General features: G+C 40.0%; 1 long non-coding RNA gene across 2 annotated transcripts in view; it reads left to right on the top strand.

Annotated features, from left to right (window-relative positions):
- Positions 1-23,085, top strand: part of LOC147363891 (uncharacterized) — a 36,062-nt gene extending 12,977 nt beyond the window's left edge. Inside the window, exons 1-3 of one of the 2 annotated variants that reach the window (XR_015133590.1) lie at positions 18,711-19,184; positions 19,459-19,563; positions 22,316-23,085. This is a non-coding gene — a long non-coding RNA (uncharacterized LOC147363891). Of the gene's footprint in view, positions 1-18,710; positions 19,185-19,458; positions 19,564-22,315 lie in introns of those variants that run through there. The other variant, XR_015133589.1, reaches the window with a different exon arrangement.
- The last annotated feature ends 495 nt before the right edge of the window (positions 23,086-23,580 follow it).

Below are 23,580 nucleotides of genomic sequence, written 5' to 3'. Positions count from 1 at the left end.
TGGAAGATTCATTTTGATATATTGCAAAACCAATACAATATTGTAAAGTTAAATAAAATAAAACTTAAAAAAAAGAAAAAGAAAGAATAGTTTCAGTCATCTGCTAATATGCTAAGACTTTCATTATAGTTAAATAATATGCATAAGACAAAAATTTTTCTTCTTTTAAAGTGACAAGAAAAGACATGCAAGGTTTGTAAATGCTACTTTATGACACTTGCAAACTAAAACTGACAGGGGATATAAAATGCTTATAAAATTCAAGCAGTAAAGGAGTTTCCTCCAGTAACTGGCACTCTTTCCCAAGGTGTTTAGTTTTAGTAATCCCAACAGACAGACAGATAGATGGACACACACACATCATATATTTATTCTCTGGAAAAAAAATCAAGTACTGTCTCCGCCTTCTACAGGGTTAAGAGTTGCTGTGATGATAGATGCTCATAGTGTGGTGTGTGTGTGTGTAGTTTCAATTGCTTGTTGTCACTGCATTTTCAGCTTTTGAAAATAAGGATTTAGCCTAGCTTCTCTTTATGCCTGCAGCTCCTAACTTGTGCCGACTCATAGTTTATATTCATTAAATGTGTGATATTTGTTTGACTAGTTCTCAATCTGGCAGTTATTATAGTTGATGGTGCCATTCAGGACCACTCAAAAACTGATGCAAATGCAGAAAGAGCTGGTGCAGTGGTGGGAATGTACAGGCAGATTATATACATAAAGAAACAAGACTCTTTTATCTACCCTAACTTAGCCATTTCAAACTCTTTTTTCTTTGGGATAAATATTGATTTATTGAGCTTAGAGTATGTATAAAGGCCCTGAGTGAAGGGTGCTACATATGTCTTGTCATTTAAACCTCAAAATAGCCTTGTCTGGAAACTATAATATCCTGGTTTTATGGGTAAAGACACTTATATTCAAAGGGGCTTAGCAATTTGTCCAAGGTCAAAATCACTTAATTTAGAAAAAAAAAAAAATGACAGCAAGAGAAAATTACGATTGCATGGCCAGCCCACAGTTCTCTTTACAGTCCATCAATCCCACCTCTTTATGCTAGCATAACATTTCCAGGCTACAGTTCTGAAAGGAGAGGTCAAAGGAAGAAGAGTCCATAATAAAGCAACCTGAGCCTTTAAAATTCACTCTGACTTATGCTGACAGTTCTCCCTGATCATATGCTGCTCCTCCGCTACCTAGTTTAACTTCTGGGCTTCCTGTTACCCTCTCCTCCTAGATTCCTGGGCTCATTTTCCTGTGATGTCCTCTGATACCTTCCAAGTATCCGTGCCCCAGACCTCTACCCATTGCCCCAACTCCAATCCATTTTCACAACTTTATGTTCCTAACATTGATCTAACATTGATTGATGCACCAGTTATAATGAATTCAGCCTTTGCAACTCACGAGAAAGTCCCAGAGACCTTTTCCCTCAAAACGAAGGACTTGACTTCAAGCTAGAGGTAAATCTCAACATCTAGGGCATCCAAATTCTTGTTCAGAGCAGGAAATGGCTCCAATATCCACTCCAGTATTCTTGCCTGGAGCATTCCATGGAGAAGCCTGCTGGGCTACAGTCTGTGGGGTTGCAGAGAGTCCGACACGACTGTGCCATTAACAGACACACGCGCACACGCACACACACACACACACACCCCACACACACATCCTTGTTCTTGTTTTTGTGTCACTTTGAAGAAAGCCATTCTCCCGTTTTCCACTCTCTGCTCTCCCTAACATTTCACATGCAATCACTGTGGGTCACTCCAGCTTTTCTCTCTCTCTCTCTCTCTTTTTTTCAATGAGTTCTCCTTCCTTTTCCCACACTAGTTAACAACAGTTCAAATTAAGGGTCCTCAACCAAGTGGTACCAAGTACCAAGTAGTACATGGCCTGTAGGAACTGGGCCACACAGCAGGATATAAGTGGCCGGCAAGTGAACAGAGCTTCATTTGTATTTATGGCTGCTCCCCATCAACGGCATTACCTCCTGAACTCCGCCTCCTGTCAGATAAGTAGGGGCATTAAATTGTCATAAGAGCTTGAATCCTACTGTGTTTGAATAATCCCGAAACCATCTCCCCCCACCCCACCAGGTCGGTGGAAAAATTGTCTTCCATGAAAGCGGTCCCTGGTGCTGGGGACTACTGTTTTAAATTATCCAATTTGACAGCAAAGCCCACAGGTCCAGAGGACTGCTTAATAGTGTAAGCTCATTCCGAGAAGGGATTTTGTTGGAGCACAGCTCTAGTATGAGCAGTAAGAATAGTAGGGTGTTGCTGGTGGTCACCTAATAACAACAAACACTGGTTTTGTGACTCACTAGATGCCTCGTAATTTGCTGAGTCCTCTGTATGCATTCTCTCTTTTACGTTGCACAATAATTTCCAGATAGACAGTACCTCTGCTTTTAAAATGTGGAAGACTGTAGCTGAAAAATCTTAATTGCCCAAGATCACATGGCACAGTCAGAATTCAAATGCGTGTTTATTTAAATCTAAACATCTAGCTATTAGCTACTGTCAGCCACTTCCTCCCTTTAGTGTCTCTCTCTATCCCTCATGTTTTGCCTTATTTTATTGGAGAAGAGAAGGATTTGTGCACTTCTAATAACACATTCAGGACCACACAGCTAGCACATAACAGGGCCAAGATATCACCTTGCCTGCCTGAGTCTTTTTATGACACCAGGTGAAAACATTCTTGAAGGGATGATACATAAAAGTATAACCATCTTTATACATTTGAGATACATGTCAATAAAAAATCATAAATTCACTAAGAATATCTAGCCTTAGTTCAAAGAAGCAACGTTTATCTCTCCCTAGAGCCACTTTACTGGCAACCTGAGTCATTTTAGTGAGCCGGGGGACCCAGTCATTTCAATGCCTGTTGCCCTGGATGAGTGTCTTTTACAGTCTAGCTGAGTGCTCAGGTCAGAACCCTGACAGACCTGTTAATAGGCAACGCTTCTTTGGGGAAGCCAACAGGAGGTGTGTGAAAGACTGCAGAGCTCCGAGGGCTTTAAATTGTCTGTCTGTCACAGTGAGTCAGCATCTCCCAGGAACAGAGGGTACAAGCCCTAAGGAGGAGATTCCTGAGTCTCACCCTGCCAACATGGCATTACAGACACAGCTTTTAAAGACCAATACTGTTCACTGTATTTCCACTTGGTCTTTGTTCCTAGGACCTCCAGAAAACATTTTGCCCCAGGGTATAGCATATCTGGAAAAATATATAACTGCCTCTGGATATATCCTTTAATACCATGCGGCTACATGTCCATTCCAAACTCCCTAACTATCCCTTTCCCCATCCTTCCCCCCCAGCAGCCATGAGTTTGTTGTGCTGTATTTAAAATGGATAACCAACAAGGACCTACTGTATAACACTTAGAACTCAGCTCAGTGTTACGTGGCAGGGAAAGGGAGTTTGGGAAAAATGGATACATGTATGTGTATGGCTGAGTCCCTTCTCTGTTCATCGGAAACTATCACAAAATTGTTAACTGGCTATACTCCAATATAAAATAAAAAGTTAAAAAAGAATTGTCAAGTGGCCACTCAGTGGGAGTCTGGGGGAATCTGTAGGGAGCTAGCTGTTTTCAGAGAACAATAGGAACATAAAACATTTCCCACTGAAACCAAAGGCAGTTGGTCCTAGGACTGGATTTGATTTAAAATCAAAACATAACACTTGACTCATTTCCATAGTAAGAACTTTTCATTTTCTCATGATGCTTAAGTAAAGCATAATAAAGTTTAAAAAAGCAGTGGAGGATCTTAAACTCAGTAAAAGACCAGTAAGGCTCTTTAAACATTTTAAAACGCTGGGCAGGGTACTTATTCTCTCAGACTCTCAGTTTCTCTATCTGCTGAAATGAAAAACAGAAGGAAAACACTGTTTTCTTTTGAGTTTAATGAATTGTACTCCAAGGCACGTTGTGTTTTTTGGTATTTAAAATGCTCAGCTCAGGCCTGGACAATCTCGTGTTGCTACAGTCACTGCAGTTACAATGCATAGCTTATGATAGAACACCAGGTCAATCACTTGTTGGACAAGTGACCTTGGACTAGGTACTAAACGCCTCAGTGTCTCCATTTTTTTTTTCATTTGTAGTATGAGGATAACAATAGCAGCTATTCCTAAGTGTTGCTTAAAGATTAAGTCAATTAATATGTATTAAGTACTCAGAATAGTTTCTGGAAAAACTCCACGCATACATGTTTCTTAAACAAATGTGAGTTTTTACCCAATGTCTGGGAAAGAACCTAGAGTCCATGCTCCACTGAGCTTAGCATAATTGCTCGGAAGTTTTCCTGAAACAAGGATCCTCTAATGCATAACCCTTTTGACTCATTCTTGTTACCTGCCTGATGGTTTCTGCCTGCAGGCATCTGCCTCTGTGGCTCCTGTTTGAACTGTTATACTTCCAACGTCACTGCATTTTAATGAAAGGAAAAAATGAGGCTCTTATATTTTCGTAGACTATCTCTAGATTCTGCGTAGAGCTCCACAACCCTAACTTTGCACCCCAGACACTAACAATAGAGTCAGTCCTGCTCTCATCTGTCTTGGTTTTCATTGAATGTTGGAGTCTAGACTATTAGCACCTAGCCACCTGCCAGGAGGGTTTCAGAAAGGGTGCCTGGAGAAGGGGTGGGTGAAGAAAAAAGCTCTGAAAGGATTCCTATCTGCTTGCTAGGTCTTACTTTCAATAGAGGTATTGAAAAATCATTATAGTAACTCTCAATGGCACTTGCCAAGCACTAGCCTTTGTTCCAAGTGTTTTTCAAGTGTTGATCTTTAGAACTTTGTGAGGTACCTCCTTATGACTAACCTGCTTTACAGGAGGAATAAACTGAATCTGAAATCTTAGTGTAATGTGCCAACATCACACTGCTGTGTGCGAGTGAGTGCTAAGTCACTCAGTCATGTTCAACTCTTTGTGACCCCATAGACTGTAGCCCCCTGGACTGGAGCTGCCTGCCAGGCTCTTCTGTCTATGGAATTTTCCAGTCTAGAGAATTGCAGTCTAGAGAATTCTAGAATGGTTTGCCCTTTCCTACTCCAGGGGATTTTCTCCACCCAGAGATTCAACCCACGTCTCTTGCGTCTCCTGCATTGGCAGGTGGGTTCTTTACCACTGTGCCGCCAGGGCAGGCCAAGCCACACTATTGATAGGTGGTAAAGCAAGATTTCAAAACTAGAATACAGGCTTACACGTGGGTATATACACAAGCAGACAATGCAGCTAGGTAGAAATTTAATTTAAGATAAAATGGGTACCTTGGTACATGGTCTGTGGTCTCAGTTTCACCAAGTAAACTTGAACCCAATACTTGTCTTATTGGCTGTGTGCCTTCTGTAAGATCTTAATCTTTCTGAGTTTCTCCATTTAAATAGAAACTCTCTATAGAAATGAAAAAAAAATATTGCCTTCCTATTGTGATATGAGACAATGTGTATGAAATACACAGTAAATGCTCAAATGATTTTTAGCTATGACAATAAATAGTATTAATAAGCAAGTATGATGGCTATGATGTAAGGAAAGTGTCTAAAGCAATGCTCAACTCTTAGCTAGTTATCAATATATATTCATTTCATCTCTTTCCAATAGGATGTACTGACTATCCTCATGACAAGCATGTTTCCATAGCCAAGATTACAGAGTAACCTGAGGAAAACAGACACATTCTCAAGGGAATAAAAACAAATGGAAATGCAAGAAAAGATCACTTCTTCAGAGAGAACTTTTTAATACTGAAGGAAGAATTTAGTTATTCATATTTAATGGGTGCAAACAAATATTTCAGGATGATGCAAAATTGGAGTCAATTCCTTTGTCTCTTAAGGGGTTTAGATTCTTTTTGAACTGTAAGGTTCTGTTCAATTACTTTCTTTCCATGAGAAGAAAATGATGAGAAAATCTAGTAAGATTTCACAAGGTTTGAAATACCAATACTGAACACAGAAGTCATGCTCAAGTAACTGTCATACCCTGAGGTGAGGCCTCCAGGACCAATTAATGGCAGAGCACTTCCTCAGTTTTCTTGGAATCAATAGACTGGCTTAACTTCACTATGTTCTAAAGATCTTTAGAAAGTGGTCTTTGGTTAAATGCGGTTTGGTGTTCATAGCTCACTTCCCCTTCTCGATGCCTTGATATTATGCTGCTTTGTCCGAAGTAGGTACTGATAAATCATATTTATATTCATCATGTTGAAAAGTGAACCAAACACTACCTTTTCTGATACAGTGAAAAATCAATTAATCAGGACTTAATTAACCGAGATCATATATTAAAAATCTATTTCAAGCCATTTTCTATCAGCAATTAACCTTTAGAAATCAGATCAGGGTTCTCCACTTAGTGTCTTACCATTGCTGAAATCGAGAAGTCACCCAGACTGTGACTTCCTTTTATTGCTTGAAATCCACTTCCAAGTTCATGTTTTGTTCTGTTTTTCTGAAATTCAGTTTCCCTGTGGCTGTAGAACTGAGGTCTCCGCTCTGCTTCTGGCTGTCAGTTGGAGGGCACTGTCAGTTCCTAGAGTTTCTCACAGCTTCCTGCAGCCCCGTCTCGAAGAGAACCTCTCCTGGGCACTCTTGTGCTATGTTTATTTCCAGTCTCTCTTCAGCAAAGGCCACCACCCTCCTTTAAGAATTCACTTGACTAGGCTAAGCCCACTCAGGATAATTTCCCTTTGCTGCTGCTGCTGCTAAGTCGCTTCAGTCATGTCCGACTCTGTGGGACCCCATAGACGGCAGCCCACCAGGCTCCCCCATCCCTGGGATTCTCCAGGCAAGAATACTGGAGTGGGTTGCCATTTCCTTCTCCAATGCATGAGAGTGAAAAGTGAAAGTGAAGTCACTCAGTCGTATCCACTTCCTTGCAACCCCATGGACTGCAGCCTACCAGGCTCCTCCGTCCATGGGATTTTCCAGGCAAGAGTACTGGAGTGGGTTGCCATTGCCTTCTCCAAATTTCCCTTTGGATTAACTCAAAATCAACTAACTAGTGATCTTAATTGGATATGCAGGACCAATCTACCTTTGCCAAATAACAGAAGCAAATCATGGAAAGAACACTGCTTTAGCAACACAAGTCCTATACACCCTTCAGGAGAGGGGATCAAGTAAGATCTGTGTGCAAGGAAGTGGGCTTCTTGGAGGCCCTCTAGAATTCAGCCAATCACAGGTACCAAGAAAGCTTTGCCAGAATCAGCTTTAAAAGTCAATTGATAGATATAGCGTAAAGATCCTTTAGGGATATAATTAAATAAAGGCACTCAATACTGATTATGGCATTCACTGTTTTCTGGGATTAATTTGGTCTTTATGAGATAAACAACTTGCTCATTAATTTATTTCTTCAACTCATTTATTTTTTATTGATTTATATTTCTTTTCTGATGTCTTTCTTTTCTATTTATGAAATTAAATTTATAAATATATCTCTAAACAAAGCACTGGCTGCTTCATATCTATTTTGGTATTTCATTATCATTTAATTTCTAATATTTTCTAATTTCCATTATGATTCCTTATTGATCTATGTACAATTTATAAATACATCTTTTAATTGCCGAATATATTCAATCATCTTTTTTTTCTATTTTTGGTTTGTGGTAGTCATAGAACACACTTTGTGTGATTTCAGTGCTGTAAAATGTAGTAAAGCATGGCTTAGGTCCTAGTAAATAGGCAACTTGTGTAAACATTACAAATATATTTGAAAATAATGTGCACATTGCTTTTATTGGTTTTTATATATGACAATCATATATCTGCAAATCAGGTGAAATATGTTGATTATAATATTGAATTCTTCCTTTTCCTTAATGAATTTTGACCTTTTACTATATCAAAAATTAAAAGATATGTCACAGTAAATGTGGATTTGGGGTTTGTTTACTGATTTTTTTTTTAATTCTGTCAATTTTAGCTATATCTGTCTTGAGGCTCAAATTTGAAATGCTAAATGTTCTGGGTGGATTAAATTTTTATGATTGTAAAATGTTCTTCAGTAACTCTGATAGTGCTTTTTATTAGAGACAATATCATAAACTCAACTTTGATAATAATTTAGCTACACCAACCATTTTAGTGTTTACATAGTAACTATATTTTCCTACCTGCTCCTTTCAATCTTTCTGAACTCTTATAATTTGAATATGGTCTTATAAATAGTATGTTAATGAAGTCTTATTAATTCTTTGACACTAGAAACCTTTTGAGGTAAATATAAATGGTTGGTATATATTCATTTATATCTATTTGCTTTTGATTTTCCTCACTAGTTGTTTTTTTTTCTCTTTTATGTGTTTGAATTAATTTTGTAGTTGATGATGATGATTCAGCACCTCACATTAATAGATTGGTAGCTTTATGCTCCTGTGTTGGTTACAAGACATTCTTGTCTTACTAAAAAATGAATATTATTTGCTACCTTTGCCCTGTTTATAAATAATGCAAGTATCGTAAGACCCTAACTTCATGTTCCATTCTGTTTTGGATTGCAATTCTTTGTATATTGCAGACCTCACAAGGGGTATTGTTATTGTCATATATCAATATCCACTGAACGTTGATCAGATTTGCCCTTTCCTATTATCATTCATTGCTTTCTGCTTCTCAGATCTTCTGTCTGGGATCATATCATTCTGCCTAAAGAAACTAAAATTAACTTTTCGCCAACTCAATATTTTCTTTAGTGTGAATATGCTGGTGACATTCTCTTGGTTTTTGTTTGTGTGAAATGTCTTTACGTTTATTCTCCAGTCATATTCAGTATGGGTATAGATTTCTAAGTTATTTCTTTTTAGTGCCTTCAAGATATTTCATTTTCTTCTAGTTTGAAATACTACTGTTTTGACATCAACTTGAAGTCTAACTGCTCTTCAAACATATTATCCATTTTTTCTGGAAGCTTTTTAATAATTTTCTTTTTGGCTTTGGGTTTAGCAATTTTATTACATGTGCCAAGTGGAGCTTTCTTTTCATTTATGCCTCTTGGGGTTCAAAGGCCTTCTTGAATCTGAAAGCTAGTATCTTCCTAGATTTTGGAAAGTTTTGTGATTATCACTTCAAATATTGCTTCAGCTCTATTTTCTCTCTTTTTAAAATTCTGGACACCAGTTGTACATGTATGGAATCTTCTCATATATCTTTTTATATATTCTTCTCTATTTCCCATACTTTTAATTTTTCATTCTGCAAAATGTTCGTCATAGTCCATTTTATCCTTTCTTTGTGGTTTAATTTGCTTCAAAACATCCTAATTAAGCTTGTCAGGTTTATTAGATAAAAATAGAGGATGTTCATTGAAATATAAATTATAAATAAGCAGTGGATACTTTTAATAAAATTCTTTCAAATATTAGTATTGTCATTCAGTCACTAAGTCAGGTTCGACTCTTTGTGACCCCATGGACTGCAGCACACCAGTCCACTGTCTCCCCAAGTTTCCTCAAACTCGTGTCAACTGAGTCAGCGTCATCCAATCATCTCATCCTCTCTTGCCCCCTTTCAAATATAGTGAGAGGAAATTTATATGTTGAAGACCTTAAGCCTAAGAACTCAGGACATGACTGTATTTGGAGGCAGAGCTTTTAAAGAGGTTCAGTTCAGTTAAGTCGCTCAGTCGTGTCCTAACCCTAACCCAACCCTAACCCTAACCCTAACGTGGATTGCAGCATGCCAGGCTTCCCTGTCCATCACCATCTCCCAGAGCATACTCAAACTCATGTCCATCGAGTCAGTGGTGCCATCCAACCATCTCAACCTCTGTTACCCCTTTTCCTCCTGCTTTCAAATCTTTCCCAGCAGCAGTGTCTTTTCTAATGAGTCAGTTCTTCACATCAGATAACCAAAGTGTTGAAGCTTCAGCTTCAGCATCAATCCTTCCTAGGAGTAATCAGGACTGATTTCCTTTATGATTGACGGGTTTGATCTCCTTGCAGTCCAAGGGATTCTCAAGAGTCTTCTCCAACACTACAGTTCAAAAGCATCCATTCTTCAGTGCTCAGCTTTCTTTATAGTCCAACTCTCACATCCATACATGACTGCTGGAAAAACCATAGCTTTGACTAGATGGACCTTTGTCAACAAAGTAATGTCTCTGCTTTTTAATATGCTGTCTAGGTTTGTGATAGGTTTTCTTCCAAGGAGTAGGTGTCTTTTAATTTCATGGCTGTATTCACCATGTGCTTTAAATTAAAGAGGTAATAAAGGTAAAATGAGTTGATATGGGTGGGTTCTAATACAACATAACTAGTATCCTTATCTCAGAGAAGGCTATGGCAACCCACTCCAGTGGAAAACCTGCCTGGAAAACCCCATGGATGGGGGAGCCTGTTGGGCTGCCGTCTATAGGTTTGCACAGAGTCAGACACAACTGAAGCGACTTAGCAGCAGCAGTGTCCTTATCTACAGAGCAGATTCAGACACAGACACACAATGAGGAAAGACCCATATGAAGATAGACAGAAGATAGCCATCTGTAAGCCAAGGAGAGAGGCCTCAGAAAAACACCAAACTTGCTGATACCTTAATCTCGGACTTCTAGCTTCCAGGACTGTGAGAAAATACATCTCTGTTTTTCAAGCCACTTAGTCTGTGTTACTTTTTTATGGCAGCCCTAGCAAACTAATTTTAGTTATTTTTATTTGGACTCTGTATGTATCTGTTTCTATTGTTTGTTCTTTCTCTTGGTTTTCATTCAAGTCAATTCTTGAATGCCTTTTCCCCTTGTCACTTCAAAACACTTTATATATCATTAAATCAAATTTTTCAGTGAAACAGAATTTTCACAATGATTTTTGACATACCGTTTTTGTGAATCCGCAAATAGTAACTGCAAACATTCTCGTAGTTGTTTAGTGATGCATGTGAGAATTTCATCCTTAGGGTACCTTCCTAGGGACGGAATTGTTAAGTCTGCACGAAAACTTTTCTTATTCGGATATGAGCAAAGGCTGCTCTGCTCCCCCTCTGCTCTTACATTATCCTGAGAGGACATGTGGTCTGTTCCTGTTTAAGCCACAGAATGAGCTTGTCTATGTTCAAGCATTTTCAGGGAGAAATAGAAGAAGAGGACAGGAAGTGGTGGTGCTTCTTTGCCCATAGAATGCTTCTTTCAACCACGATCTTGGGAAACCAGGCAAGGTGACACATTCCACCCAGCTCTGTTGAATATGGATGTGAAGTTGCATTCTGCTGACTGGATAGTAGGGTCTCAGGATGCAGCATAGTTGATGTCACAGAATCCACTATGAAGTCACGACTGTCCTACGAAACATGCAAGTTCAAAAGGAAGTTTGAGATTCATTTTGAGAATCGATGCTTTTATTTATTAAAAAGTGATGAAACAAAACCGGAAACAACCCGGTCCTCATCCTCTGCTCCTGCTTGCTGCTCTCGTGTTTTGATAGGCTTCAGAGTTTGCTGTCACTTGGACTCATATACCATGACACCAGTGATCAAGTATCTCACCATAGACTGCTGGCTGCCTGACGGCCTCCACACTGCTCCGAGATGTGATGTCCACCTCTGTACAAGGTGCAGGGTGGTGAACTTTTAGAACTGTTAATAAAGAGTCAATTCTGCTGGACATTTATCTTGCAGGACCTGAGACTACTGTTTATGTGGTAGAGCTGATGTTGAATTTCATTAAAATTCAATCCTTCTGGATTTTTTCATTGTGGGACCTGGAGCCACTGTTTACATAGTAGGACAGATTTTCAACAGTTAGCCAAACTTCTGTCTTTTAATTGTAGAACCTGGGTTTTGAAGTTATTAAAGAGACAGTCAATTGAGTTGGCTTTTTCAAGAACCTGAATTAGTTGTAGACCGGCTCCCTGCCAAAGTCTGAGGTAATCTGGACTTCTTTGCATTCTGTTCATTCAAGTACCTGTCACTCTGCAATGTTGAGACAAGGAGTGTCTTGATTATACCTTTAGTTGTTTCTGCAACAGGAGTGTTGGAGTCTCTACTCTGGCAATCATCATGCATGCTTGCTAAGCTGCTTCAGTTATGTCTGACTCTTGGCGACCCTGTGGACTGTAGCCTGCCAGGCTCCTCAGTCCATGGGATTCTCCAGGCAAGAATACTGGAGTGGGTTGCCATTTCCTTCTCCAGGGGATCTTCTTGACCCAGGGATTGAACCTGGGTCTCCTATATCTCCTGCATTGGCAGGTGGGTTCTTTACCACTAGGGCCCCTGGGGAAGCCCCAAAGTATTCTTATGCTAGGCCTATATGACGGAATGGACAGCCTGCATCTAAGCTTTCGATTGAGTCTATTCACACACCAAGTTGAGGAACTGACAGGCAATTGATAAATACAGTGGCCGTCATCACAAGCCTGCTTTCCTCCGGGAAGAGACTGAAGCTTCCGCTGACATTCAGACCAACCCTCTGTCCTGCCAGTGCCATGCTAATTTGTCCTGAGTCTGCAGACTCAGTCGTGGGCACATCCACAGTGCCCACTGTGGTCCAGCCCTGCGGCTGCCCCTTTGCCAACCACTGCAGGTGGCGTGTTAAGGACAGTGTGCTTTTAGGAACACAGGATGCACGGCAGACACGATGGGGTCCTCTCCCACCAGCATAACCGGATGAGATGACGAGGCCCCAGACAAGAACTGTGTGAAGCTTCTTGATCTTGGTCACCTTCCTCATGGAGCTGCATGGCCTCTCGTCCTTTGCCTCAAGCATAATATCCACGGTGTCCTTGGTTGGGACGACCTGCAGAGCTGGAACTCTCCACCGGTGGTCTCAGGAAGTAAACAGTTTATCCCCAAATAAATGAAGAGATGTCTTGCATCAGAAAGGGGACACAGCTGAAGGTCAAAAGAGCAGCCAGTGGCAAGCTTCAGACAGAGCTATTTTTCAGAGTCATGGATGGAGATGTTTACAGACTTCAGGGCAAGCATCTGGTTAGCTATCAGACAGATCTTTGTAGGTTTTGGGCCTCTTCCCTGGCTGACCTGGCCATGTCTGAGATACTGTTCACAGCCTGCAGCTCTCAGGGCCAGAGGCAGGATGTCAGATAGGGGCTGGGGGATGTGAGACTCACGGTCACCATTTGCCCATGAGTGCACACATCAGTGGGGCTTCCCTGGTGACTCAGAGGTAAAGAATCCACCTAAATGCTAAATGCAGGAGATGCAGGAGATGCAGGCTCCATCCCTGGGTCGGGGAGATCCCTTGGAGGAGGGCAGGGCAACCCACTCCAGTATTCTTGCTTGGAGAATCCCCATGGACAGAGGAGCCTGGCAGGTCATTTTATGTTGACATCACTTCACTGGGGTGGGCAAGCAGCCATTCTCTGCAAGCGTCCCTTTCTGTCTCAGTGTCCCACAGAGAGGAGTTCAGAACAACTGAGGGCTGGATAGATGCTGGTGGTTACGTCACTTAGTCCGCATTGCCTCAGATCACCTGGGCACCTGGACCCAGACCATGCCCATTTGGCATGTGGAAAGGCAGAGGCATTCTCCAAGGAGTTTCCCACCAAGCCTGACACCCCGGCGGAGCTTTTAACCCTGCCTCCCCATGGTGACTGTCACCACATCACAGCACTCTGTCTTCATCCCCATGACCAGTCCCTCCGGGTAGGGACACCAGCCTCTGCCTCAAAGACAGTGCCATCAAGCAGAGAGTCCCCTCTGAAAGCCGACCCTGGTTTTTAAATATTAACCCTATTGCCGTTCAATGTTGAACAATGTGCTTGAAAAGTGGCAGAAATGATTCAAGGCTCCATATGTTGCTATCATGCTCCAGAGATGATTCAGCTTTGCTTCTGACAAATGATCAGGCTAAGGGACTAGCATTCTGAGATCACTTTATCTATTTCTTTAATTTTTAAAAAATGGTATATTGGAGCCTACTTGATTAACAATGTTGTGTTCAAGCGTACAGCAAAGGGATTCAGCTATACATATACATGTATCTATTCATTTTCAAGTTATTTTCCCATTTAGGTTATCATAAAACACTGAGCAATGTTCCCTGTGCTATGCAGTTGTTGATTATCTATTTTAAATATAGCAGTGTGTACTGGTCAATCCCGAACTCCCTCTGTCCTCTCCCGCCTCACCCCATGGTAACCAGAAGTTGCTCTCTAAGTGTGTGAGTTTGTTTTTGATTTGTAAATAAGTTCATTGGCATCATGTTCTTTAGATTCCACTTGTAAGCAACATCGTATGATGTTTGTCTTTCTCTCTCTGACTTACTTCACTTGGTATGATAGTCTCCAATTCCATCCATGTTGCTGTAAATGGCAATTATTTCATCCTTTCTGATGGCTGAGTAACAGTCCCTTGTATATAGGTACCACATCTTCTTTATCCATTCATTTGTCAATGGACATCTAGGACTTTGATTCAACTTCAGTCCTTGAAGGTGTCATTCTACCTCTGTTATTTAACCTTTATCCTGCAGGGCTTCCCTTGTCGCTCATCTGGTAAAGAATCTGCTGCAATGTGGGACACCTGGGCTCAATCCCTGTGTTGGGAAGATCCCCTGGGGAAGGGAAAGGCTACCCCCCGCATATTCTGGCCTAAAGCATCCCATGAACTGTATAGTCTATGGGGTGGCAATGTGTCAGGCACGACTGAGCGACTTTCACTTTCACTTTTATCCCGTAACCCCATCCCAAAGTGGACAGACTTATCTGACTCCACCTTGGTAGGCCTCACCCATGAGTTTTTGTCTGTCTCTGCCTGTGAGGCTTCTGAGAGAACTGCTCAGCTTTTCCACCTTGAAGACAACTTTTCCAAGATCAGAAAATGCCACCAGGGAGAGAGTTTTCCAAATCCTAGGCTTATCTCACCGCTCAACCTGCTTTTTACCTGGCTCTTAGCCTCATGAGTCACCACTACCTTGATTTTCTCTGATGTTTTCAAGTATTTGATGTTCTATTTTAAAATATTCTAATTATTCTCATTAGAGCTAATTCACAGGTTCCGTTTAAATTAACCTGGTTCAGAATTGCTGAAAATAGAACTATCCTCAATTGTCTTTTCCATCTTAGAAAAATCAGGTAATTAAAAGTCAGTGTTTATCTTTGCATAATCTAGTGTTCTGTGGCTGGAGTGAATCTATGGATAGTAAGGAAAAAACTGTTATTGCCAATAATTCCATAGAGACAGTGATTCCACAACTTGACCAGCACCTTTCCAGCGAGGCATTAAGACAGAAAGGTGCTCAGGACGACAGCGTAAAAATGAGACTGGCATAAGCTCACTCTCATCATGACAAAATAATCAAACTGACTGAAATCCTTGCCATCTTCGTAAAGATGGTAAAATGGGAGTGGAGTAGTATCTGATAAAATAGCAAAAAAAAAAAAAAAAGGACTTCCTGGTAGTTTGAGAGATCCCAAATAAGCCAGAAGGTAATGAAAGTCCTTAGAATGCTGAGGAGACTCACTGGCTTTACATAAGCAAATGAGGGATTTCAAAAGGAAAGACTGGATCCCGAGCTTATGGGTGTTGCTGTCATACATGCCGGGCTTCCCAGGTGGTCCTAGTGGTAAACAGTGTGTGAAAAGTGGGTTTGGTCCCCGGGTTGGGAAGATCCCCTGGAGGAGGAAATGGCAGCTCCCTCCAGTATTCTTGCCTGGAAAATTCCATGGACAGAGGAGCTTGGCGTTCTACGGTTCATAGGGCCGCAAGGGTCATACACAACTGAATGACCAAGCACATCATATATATTATTAAATTAGTGCATATTAAAGTCTTTCAGAGATCCAAAAGGAGAGAAACTGATAAATGCATATTTGCCCCCAAAAAGCAATGGATCAAAGAAGGAAAGTGACTTTCAGTCTCTAAAACTTTATTCTAAACTGTAAAAATGGAAAAACACAGACCTTAAAGTATAAGAAAGGACTTGGCACCATCCACCAAGTTTTCTCAAAGCCTTAGTTGTTCTGAGAATCAGCCTCATGGTCCCACATGCTTTTAAATACTAAGTTAAAAAATTACAGAGCATAATATCTTAGTTTCTGGTTAAATATAAACTAAATAGATGTAAAATTGTACCAAAACAAGATTCCTTTATACAGAACAGAACTCCTGCTTTCTGTACTCCAGAAGAATGAAAAAAATAAAAGTCTTCAAAAGAATTTGCAAAGTGAAACCATCAGTAAAGCATTTTTCCTACATTTGTTGTGGTATTTACTTGGCATTTTAAGCATTTTCTCTTGGTGTGACACATCCATTTTGCACATATGGGTTATTTTATTATTAACACATAATGGAGTAGTTAGGCAGGCAATAGCATTTCATGCCTAAGCATGTGAAAATTAATCTACCCTTTCAAATAAATCCATATTCATTCTATAAATTCTGCTTCCTCTTTCTAATTCCCAGACCTGTGCTTTATGTTAGGTTCAAATTCCTTTACACTATACTTTTACATACCATAAATATATATATATATACTGGGTTAGTCTTAGGTAAAAGCCTATTTGTTTATTTAAATTATTTTTTAAAACCAGTAATCTTGATAGCAACATAGGGCCACTTTCTAGTTTAAGTTTTTCATTTCTATTTATTTAGTCTTCCATGCAGACATTTGAATGATACCAAAGTTCGTAGTAGTCAAAACAAAAAAAAAAAAAAAAAGGTCTACAATTTTACTAGAATGTATTCATCCTTTCCACTAAGATTTTGTCTCTAGAAGACCAGCTTTTGATAACACGTAAAGAAATAACAGAGGCAACTGAATCAGTCCTTAAGTCGCTAATACACTATTATCACAGCAGTTTCTCAGATCAGCTGCTATGTTTAAAGGAAAGATTCAGAGAATGAGACTCAGGGCTTGCGGACTGTCATTGCCATGCATTGAAATTACTGGATCTTGAGACTTATATTTTGTTCCAGGTTTAGAAAGCTGAACTCAAACCTTTTGTTCTCCTGCTTAATAGTGCTTTAAAGTATCTTGAGACGTATGAGTTCAGGTTCTTTAACGTGGCATATGGAGCCTCCACCTTACAGCTCATGCCTACTGCTTTTGCCATCAGTTTATGTAACACCACTCAGCTAATTGAACTTGATACCCCGTCTGTTGCTTGCTTCATGGTCATACTGCTCCAGGCCTCCACCTTTGCTCCCTTTCTGCCTTTGGAATGTGTTTCTCCTTCATTCTTCAGGAAAAGCTTGCTCATCTCTTTCTTGCTGGATGAGGTATCCCTTTCTCTATTACCATGCGTATTTCTGTATCTCCATGAATATGTCTGGTATGGCAGTGACTATGTTTTATTATAATCACTTATTTTTATGGCTTCCTTTCCACAGACTATGCTGAGAAAAGGGACTTTATTCTGCTTTGTATTCCTTTGATGGTTATTTTATGACTGAAAAGAGTTGGCTTTCTAAGCTGCTGTAACAGCATGCTGCTGTTGCTAAGTCGCTTCAGTCATGTTCGACTCTGTGCGACCCCATAGACGGCAGCTCACCAGGCTCCTCCGTCCCTGGGATTCTCCAGGAAAGAATACTGGAGTGGGTTGCCATTTTCATAGGTGAAAATCAAAGACTCAATGAGGGAGAAGATATTTTAATTAGGAAACAATGGAGTATGTGATCCTGGTTTTGTTCCAAACATACACTGAGCCCTAAACCTTGCTTTGGAGAAGGCAATGGCACCCCACTCCAGTACTCTTGCCTGGAAAATCCCATGGGCGGAGGAGCCTGGTAGGCTGCTGTCCATGGGGTCGCTAAGAGTCGGACATGACTGAACGACTTCATTTTCACTTTTCACTTTCATGCATTGGAGAAAGAAATGGCAACCCACTCCAGTATTCTTGCCTGGAGAATCCCAGGGACGGGGGAGCCTGGTGGGCTGCTGTCTATGGGGTGGCACAGAGTCGGACACAACTGAAGCGACTTAGCAGCAGCAAACCTTGCTTGACAAGATACTGTACTATTTATCTGCAATGTAATAGAGACACAGTATTTCCCTATTTAATCCTATAGACAAATACTAATAAATAAGTGATACCAAGTTAGTACAGAGCCAGAGATATTAAATATTATGGTGAGTAATGGGAAGTCATTTTGTTGCTACTTTTGAAATGATGTTTCAAAGTGAAAATAATATTTGAGCTAAGGTATTCCAGTAAAAGCGTATGCAATAGATAAGGAGAAAAAAAGTTCAGATATTAAAGTATGAAGTTATTTTATGTGTTAAGAGTAGAAGAAAATAAAAAAAAACTGAAAAAATGTTTTTATTATTATTATTATTATTATTTTGGCTATGCCCTACAGCATGTGGGATCTTAATTCCTTTGCAAGGGATTGATCCCCAGACCCCTGCATTGGAAGCATGGAGACTTAGCCTCCAGGCCACCAGGGAAGTCCTTGAAATAATATTTTTAAAAAGAACACTTATTGTATCTAAAAACAACTCTGAGAATTGAAAGATGGTCTTAGGGGGGCATTCATGGGTGAAAAGTAAAATCTGAAAGAGAAATTCTCAAAATGGTAGCAAAACAGTAGGCACCCTAGAGAGAGAACATTGAGCCTATAGCAAGTTCAGTTAATGGCCCCAGTATTTTCCTCTCTCTCATTGACATTTAGCGATATCTCCCCATTCTGCCTTTGGGGTGGGCCATGTTACTTGTTTTGGCCAGTGGGACAACAACAACTTTGACCTAAGCAGAGACCTGAACGAGCACTTGTGTGCTGCTTTTCTTGCCTCTCAGCAGAACCTGCTCAATGATGAGGTTTGTGGAGCAGAACCAAGCCAGTTCAGATTTCTCCATCAAGACCCAGGCATGTGAGAGGACCCCAACCATGGTTAGCAGACTCCTAGTCCACAGGCCGGAGAAGGCAATGGCACCCCACTCCAGTCCTCTTGCCTGGAAAATCCCATGGATGGAGGAGCCTGGTGGGCTGCAGTCCACGGGGTCGCTAAGGGTCCGACATGACTGAGCGACTTCACTTTCACTTCTCACTTTAACACATTGGAGAAGGAAATGGCAACCCACTCCAGTGTTCTTGCCTGGAGAATCCCAGGGATGGAGGAGCCTGGTGGGCTACCGTCTATGGGGTCACACAGAGTCGGACACAACTGAAGCGACTTAGCAGCAGTCCACAGGCAGCTGCCCAGAAGGATGAGTCAGAATGTGTCTCCAGAGCCCAACTCAGACAAACATAAAGAGCAAACGGCCTCAAGATTTGTGAGTGAAAAGAAATATGTTTGTTACATAATAGTGAGCTTTTGTACTTGTTTGTTACGCAGCATGATTTTGGCCATCAATTACTCATATAAGTATCCTGGGTGCCAAAAGATGTTTTCTGTAAAGGCATGTATGCAAGGTTGAACTGTGTTCCCCCAGATGATACATGATGTTCTAATCCCAATAACTGTGAACGTAACCTTAATTGCATACATTGTGGATATAATCAAGCTAAGATGAGGTCTTTAATCCCATATGATTGCTGTCTTTACAGGAAGCAGAGAAGAGGCGTGGGGGGAAGAGAAGACAGTACATGAAGACTGAGGCAGAGACTGGCTTGATGCATCTGAAAGTCAAGGGACATGGAATTTAAAAAGGAGTAGGTACAAGTATAGGTGTAACAGATTCACTTTTCTGTACAGCTAAAGCTAACACAGATTAAATCGACTATACTCCAGTATCTATTTTTAAAGGGATGTGAAGGATTGCCAAGCACCGCCAGAAGCTAGGAGATAAGACTAGAAGAGATTCTCACTGAGGCCCCAGTAGGAATCAATTCTTCTAGAACCTTGATTTCAAACCTGTAGCCTTTAGAACAATGAGGAAATAAATTTCTGTTGTTGGTTCAGCCCCTCAATTTGTGGTATTTTGTTACTGCAGTCCTAGAAAACTAACACAACATATGATTAAGGAACAATCGCGACAGAAAACTAAAAATTTCTAAAAGAAGCCTAAAACATATGCAGAGTACTTGGCTAAAGCTCAAGAATTCATATACATTAAAAATATTATTCCTGACGTTTATATCAGGGATCCCTATAACCGAGAACATACTTACATTATTTTTCCTGTGAAGATTCAAAACCTGCTTAAAAATACGATACAATCAGAAATTTCTACTCAACTTTCCTCTTCTTTATATAATATAATTTATCTTTCTTATTCTGCTTCCCTTTATTTTATTGAGGTTCTCTATCTTCTTCATCGAAATCCTTTCTCAAAGTCTGAGCTGGAAGCCATGTTTAAGTTCCCATATTCCATGTACTCACAGCTTTGGTGATTTTGCAGTTGATATTTTAATTTGTCCATTTTCTGCCATCAAGTTCCAAACTCTGAATTCAGTGCTATGACTATATTCAGTTCTTAATACAGTGCTGAATATAGTGCCTGGAACAAGTGCTCAATAAAAAAAAAAAAAATTAAGTGAATTATATTATTAATTTACTAGCCAGAGCTGTTTTCCTCAAGGCTCCAGTTCTACAATTGTGTTCTTTGCTGCTGCTGCTGCTAAATTGCTTCAGTCATGTCTGACTCTGTGCGACCCCATAGACAGCAGCCAACCAGGCTCCCCCGTCCCTGGGATTCTCCAGGCAAGAACACTGGAGTGGGTTGCCATTTCCTTCTCCAATGCAGGAAAGTGAAAAGTGAAAGTGAAGTCGCTCAGTCGTGTCCAACTCTTAGCGATCCCATGGACTGCAGCCCACCAGGCTCCTCCGTCCATGGGATTTTCCAGGCAAGAGTACTGGAGTAGGTTGCCATTGCCTTCTCCTCTTCTTTTCTAGTTTATCATTAATCTATTGCATTCTAAATATAACAGTAGGCATTCTTCAACCAATAGAAGTGATCTTGTTTTGTTTTCAACCAAAACTTTGACAGTTATGTTACCATTTGAACAGCGCACAGGCAATATTTTGTCAAAGATAGCTCCACACAGACATAGCACAGTGATTAAAGGAAATGTTTCAGAGGCATGTTCTAGTCTCAGTCTTTGGCTTAGTGACATATGAGCTGGGTGACCATGAAAAATTACTTAAATTCTCTTAACCTCATTTTTCTCATTTGCATCATAAATTCAAAATAACAATATATTAATCATAGACTTGTCATAAGAAGCAAATAAGAACACACATACAGCTATTAGGACATATGAACCTGAATGGAAAAATAGGGCTTTGAAAAGAATTATGTGAGAATCCCATTGTATTAGTGTGCTAAGGCTGCCATGACAAAAATGGCAGAACTGAAGACCAAGGTACTGAGTGAAGTTTTTCTCCTTGTTTTGTGGGTGGTCCTCTGTCCATGTTTTCATTGGGTCTTTTCCTATTCATGTTTGTGTCCCACCCACCTCTTACTTATAAAATGAGGCATGTTTGCATATTAGGTTAGGTCTCACCCAAATGACTACATTTTACTTTAATTACCTCTTTAACGGTTTTGCCTGCAAAAGCAGTCACATTCTGAAATTTAAGACTTCAGCATATGAATTATGGGGGGTGCATAATTCAGCTCTGCTGCTGCTACTGCTAGGTCACTTCAGTCATGTCCGGCTCTGTGTGACCCCATAGACGGTAACACCCTTATTCCAGGGTTATGTTGTCAGACCAAAATGGTGTTTCTTATTTTCAATATCATGCTTGGTTTATGATCCTAAAGCTATGGTTTCATATTTAATATAAGAGGTGTTTAGTTTTTAATCTGTCATACATGTCAAAAATGATAGGGCACACACATAGCCTCCGTGGTTTTAAACAAAATTCAACTCTAATCTTCCACTTTAAAAATGGGTTTTGGCAAAAAGTTATGTAACTCCTGTTAGAATATTATCACAATATTTTCTATGTCCCCATGGAAATGGAGTCTTTACTTTCTATTTCCATCACATTTTATTTATGTCCTTCAATACTGAACAGTATTGAAGTAGCCATTACACAGTAGCCATTACAGGCAACTTGCATCCCTATGGGCTGCCTGCCTGTTCACTTCTGAAGAATTTCTGTCCCAGACTCCCCTAGGGCATTGAAAAGAATATGTTTCTTTCTGGCAGTCAGCACTTGGTACATGTATGGATTGTGACTGTCCGTAAATCTGCATTTCAACAGTTTAAAACCTAAAAATATGAACATACATACATAGATGAACAGAATTCATAAAGATCTATTTGTTGCCATTGCCATTCAGTAGCTAGGTCATGTCCAACTCTTTGTGACCCCATGGACTGCAGCACGCCATGATAATCTGTCCTCTACTATATCCCAGAGTTTGCTCAAATTTATGTCCACTGAGTCAGGGATGCTTTCTAACCATCTCATCCTCTGTTTCCCTCTTTCCCTTTTGGTTTCAATCTTTCCCAGCATCAGGATCTTTCCAATGAGTGTCAACTCTTCGCATCAGGTAGCCAAAGTATTGGAACTTCAGCTTCAGCATCAGTCCTTCCAATGAATATTCAGGACTGATTTCCTTTAGGATGGACTGGTTGGATCTCCTTGCAGTCCAAGGGACTCTCAAGAGTCTTCTCCAGCAACACAGTTTGAAAGCATCAATTCTTCAACACTCATTCTTCTTTATGATCCAACTCTCACATCTGTACAGGTCTATCCCTGGCTAGTTATTGTTAATTAAATACAATTAGAATAAAGTCAAGATGTTTGATACGAGGATACTGAACCAAATTACAATGGAGAATATTTAGCAACTGTCTTTTTTATGTTGAGGGACAGAATTGCCAAATCTAGTTAAATGCAATCAGCTAAAATACCTTGGACACCCATGCATCTCTGGCTTTCAGTTGCAATATGTGGGTCACAAAGGAGAATGACTCAAAGAAAATCTTTCCCCATTACATGGGAATGAAGTTAAAGGCCACGCTGGATACATGTGGGTCAGTAGCCACATCATAGTCCTTTCATGACAACTACAGTCAAGTTGTCAACAATTGTCATGTAGGAAATCATCTTGGTCTAGGTACCAGCAAAAAGTTGTGCATGGAATTTTTCCCTTCAGTATACCTTTTACTGAAAAAAATTTCCAACTGAGGAAATTAATTGGTTACACTTAACACAATTCTTGACAAGATGAAAATATATATTCAAATTTAATAAAGCTTATGTTTTGTGGTCATTGACTATTTTCCCATTGAGTATTTTCTTATATATGTAGTGTTAGCCAGCAGCACAATAATTCTATTGATAAGATACCTGAAGTTCAGGTCACATAAGAAATGTCCTCATTTTTAAGCCTATGTTCTATGAAGAACAAAATAAATAGTATTAGGAAAATAGGCTATCCATTTGGGGAAAAAAAGGAAATTAAAATTGCTTCCTATTCTGCTTGTCTTAAGCAGCAATTTTCCCTGAATCAAACATTTGCATATAAAAGTGAAGCTATAAATAGGAAAAACTAGATATTTTTTTCTTTAATAATAATTGATTAGGATAAGTCTTTCTAAGCAAGAACAAATGTCTAAATGCCTAAAAGAATATAAGCGATTAAATTGTATAAATATGTATGGGTTTTCTGTGTTAGTAAATACCTTTCAAAACTCCAAAAGGCAATTGGCAAAATTAGTTTTTAACTGGTTAACTAACTGATGAAGTGCCATTTCAGACATTAAAGTACA

This window comes from Bos grunniens, chromosome 10, assembly GCF_055505025.1.
Source record: "Bos grunniens cultivar Pamir isolate PY7600 chromosome 10, Bosgru_T2T1.0, whole genome shotgun sequence".
NCBI classification, from domain to species: Eukaryota; Metazoa; Chordata; class Mammalia; order Artiodactyla; family Bovidae; genus Bos; species Bos grunniens.
This window is presented reverse-complemented; position numbering and strand designations above follow the sequence as displayed.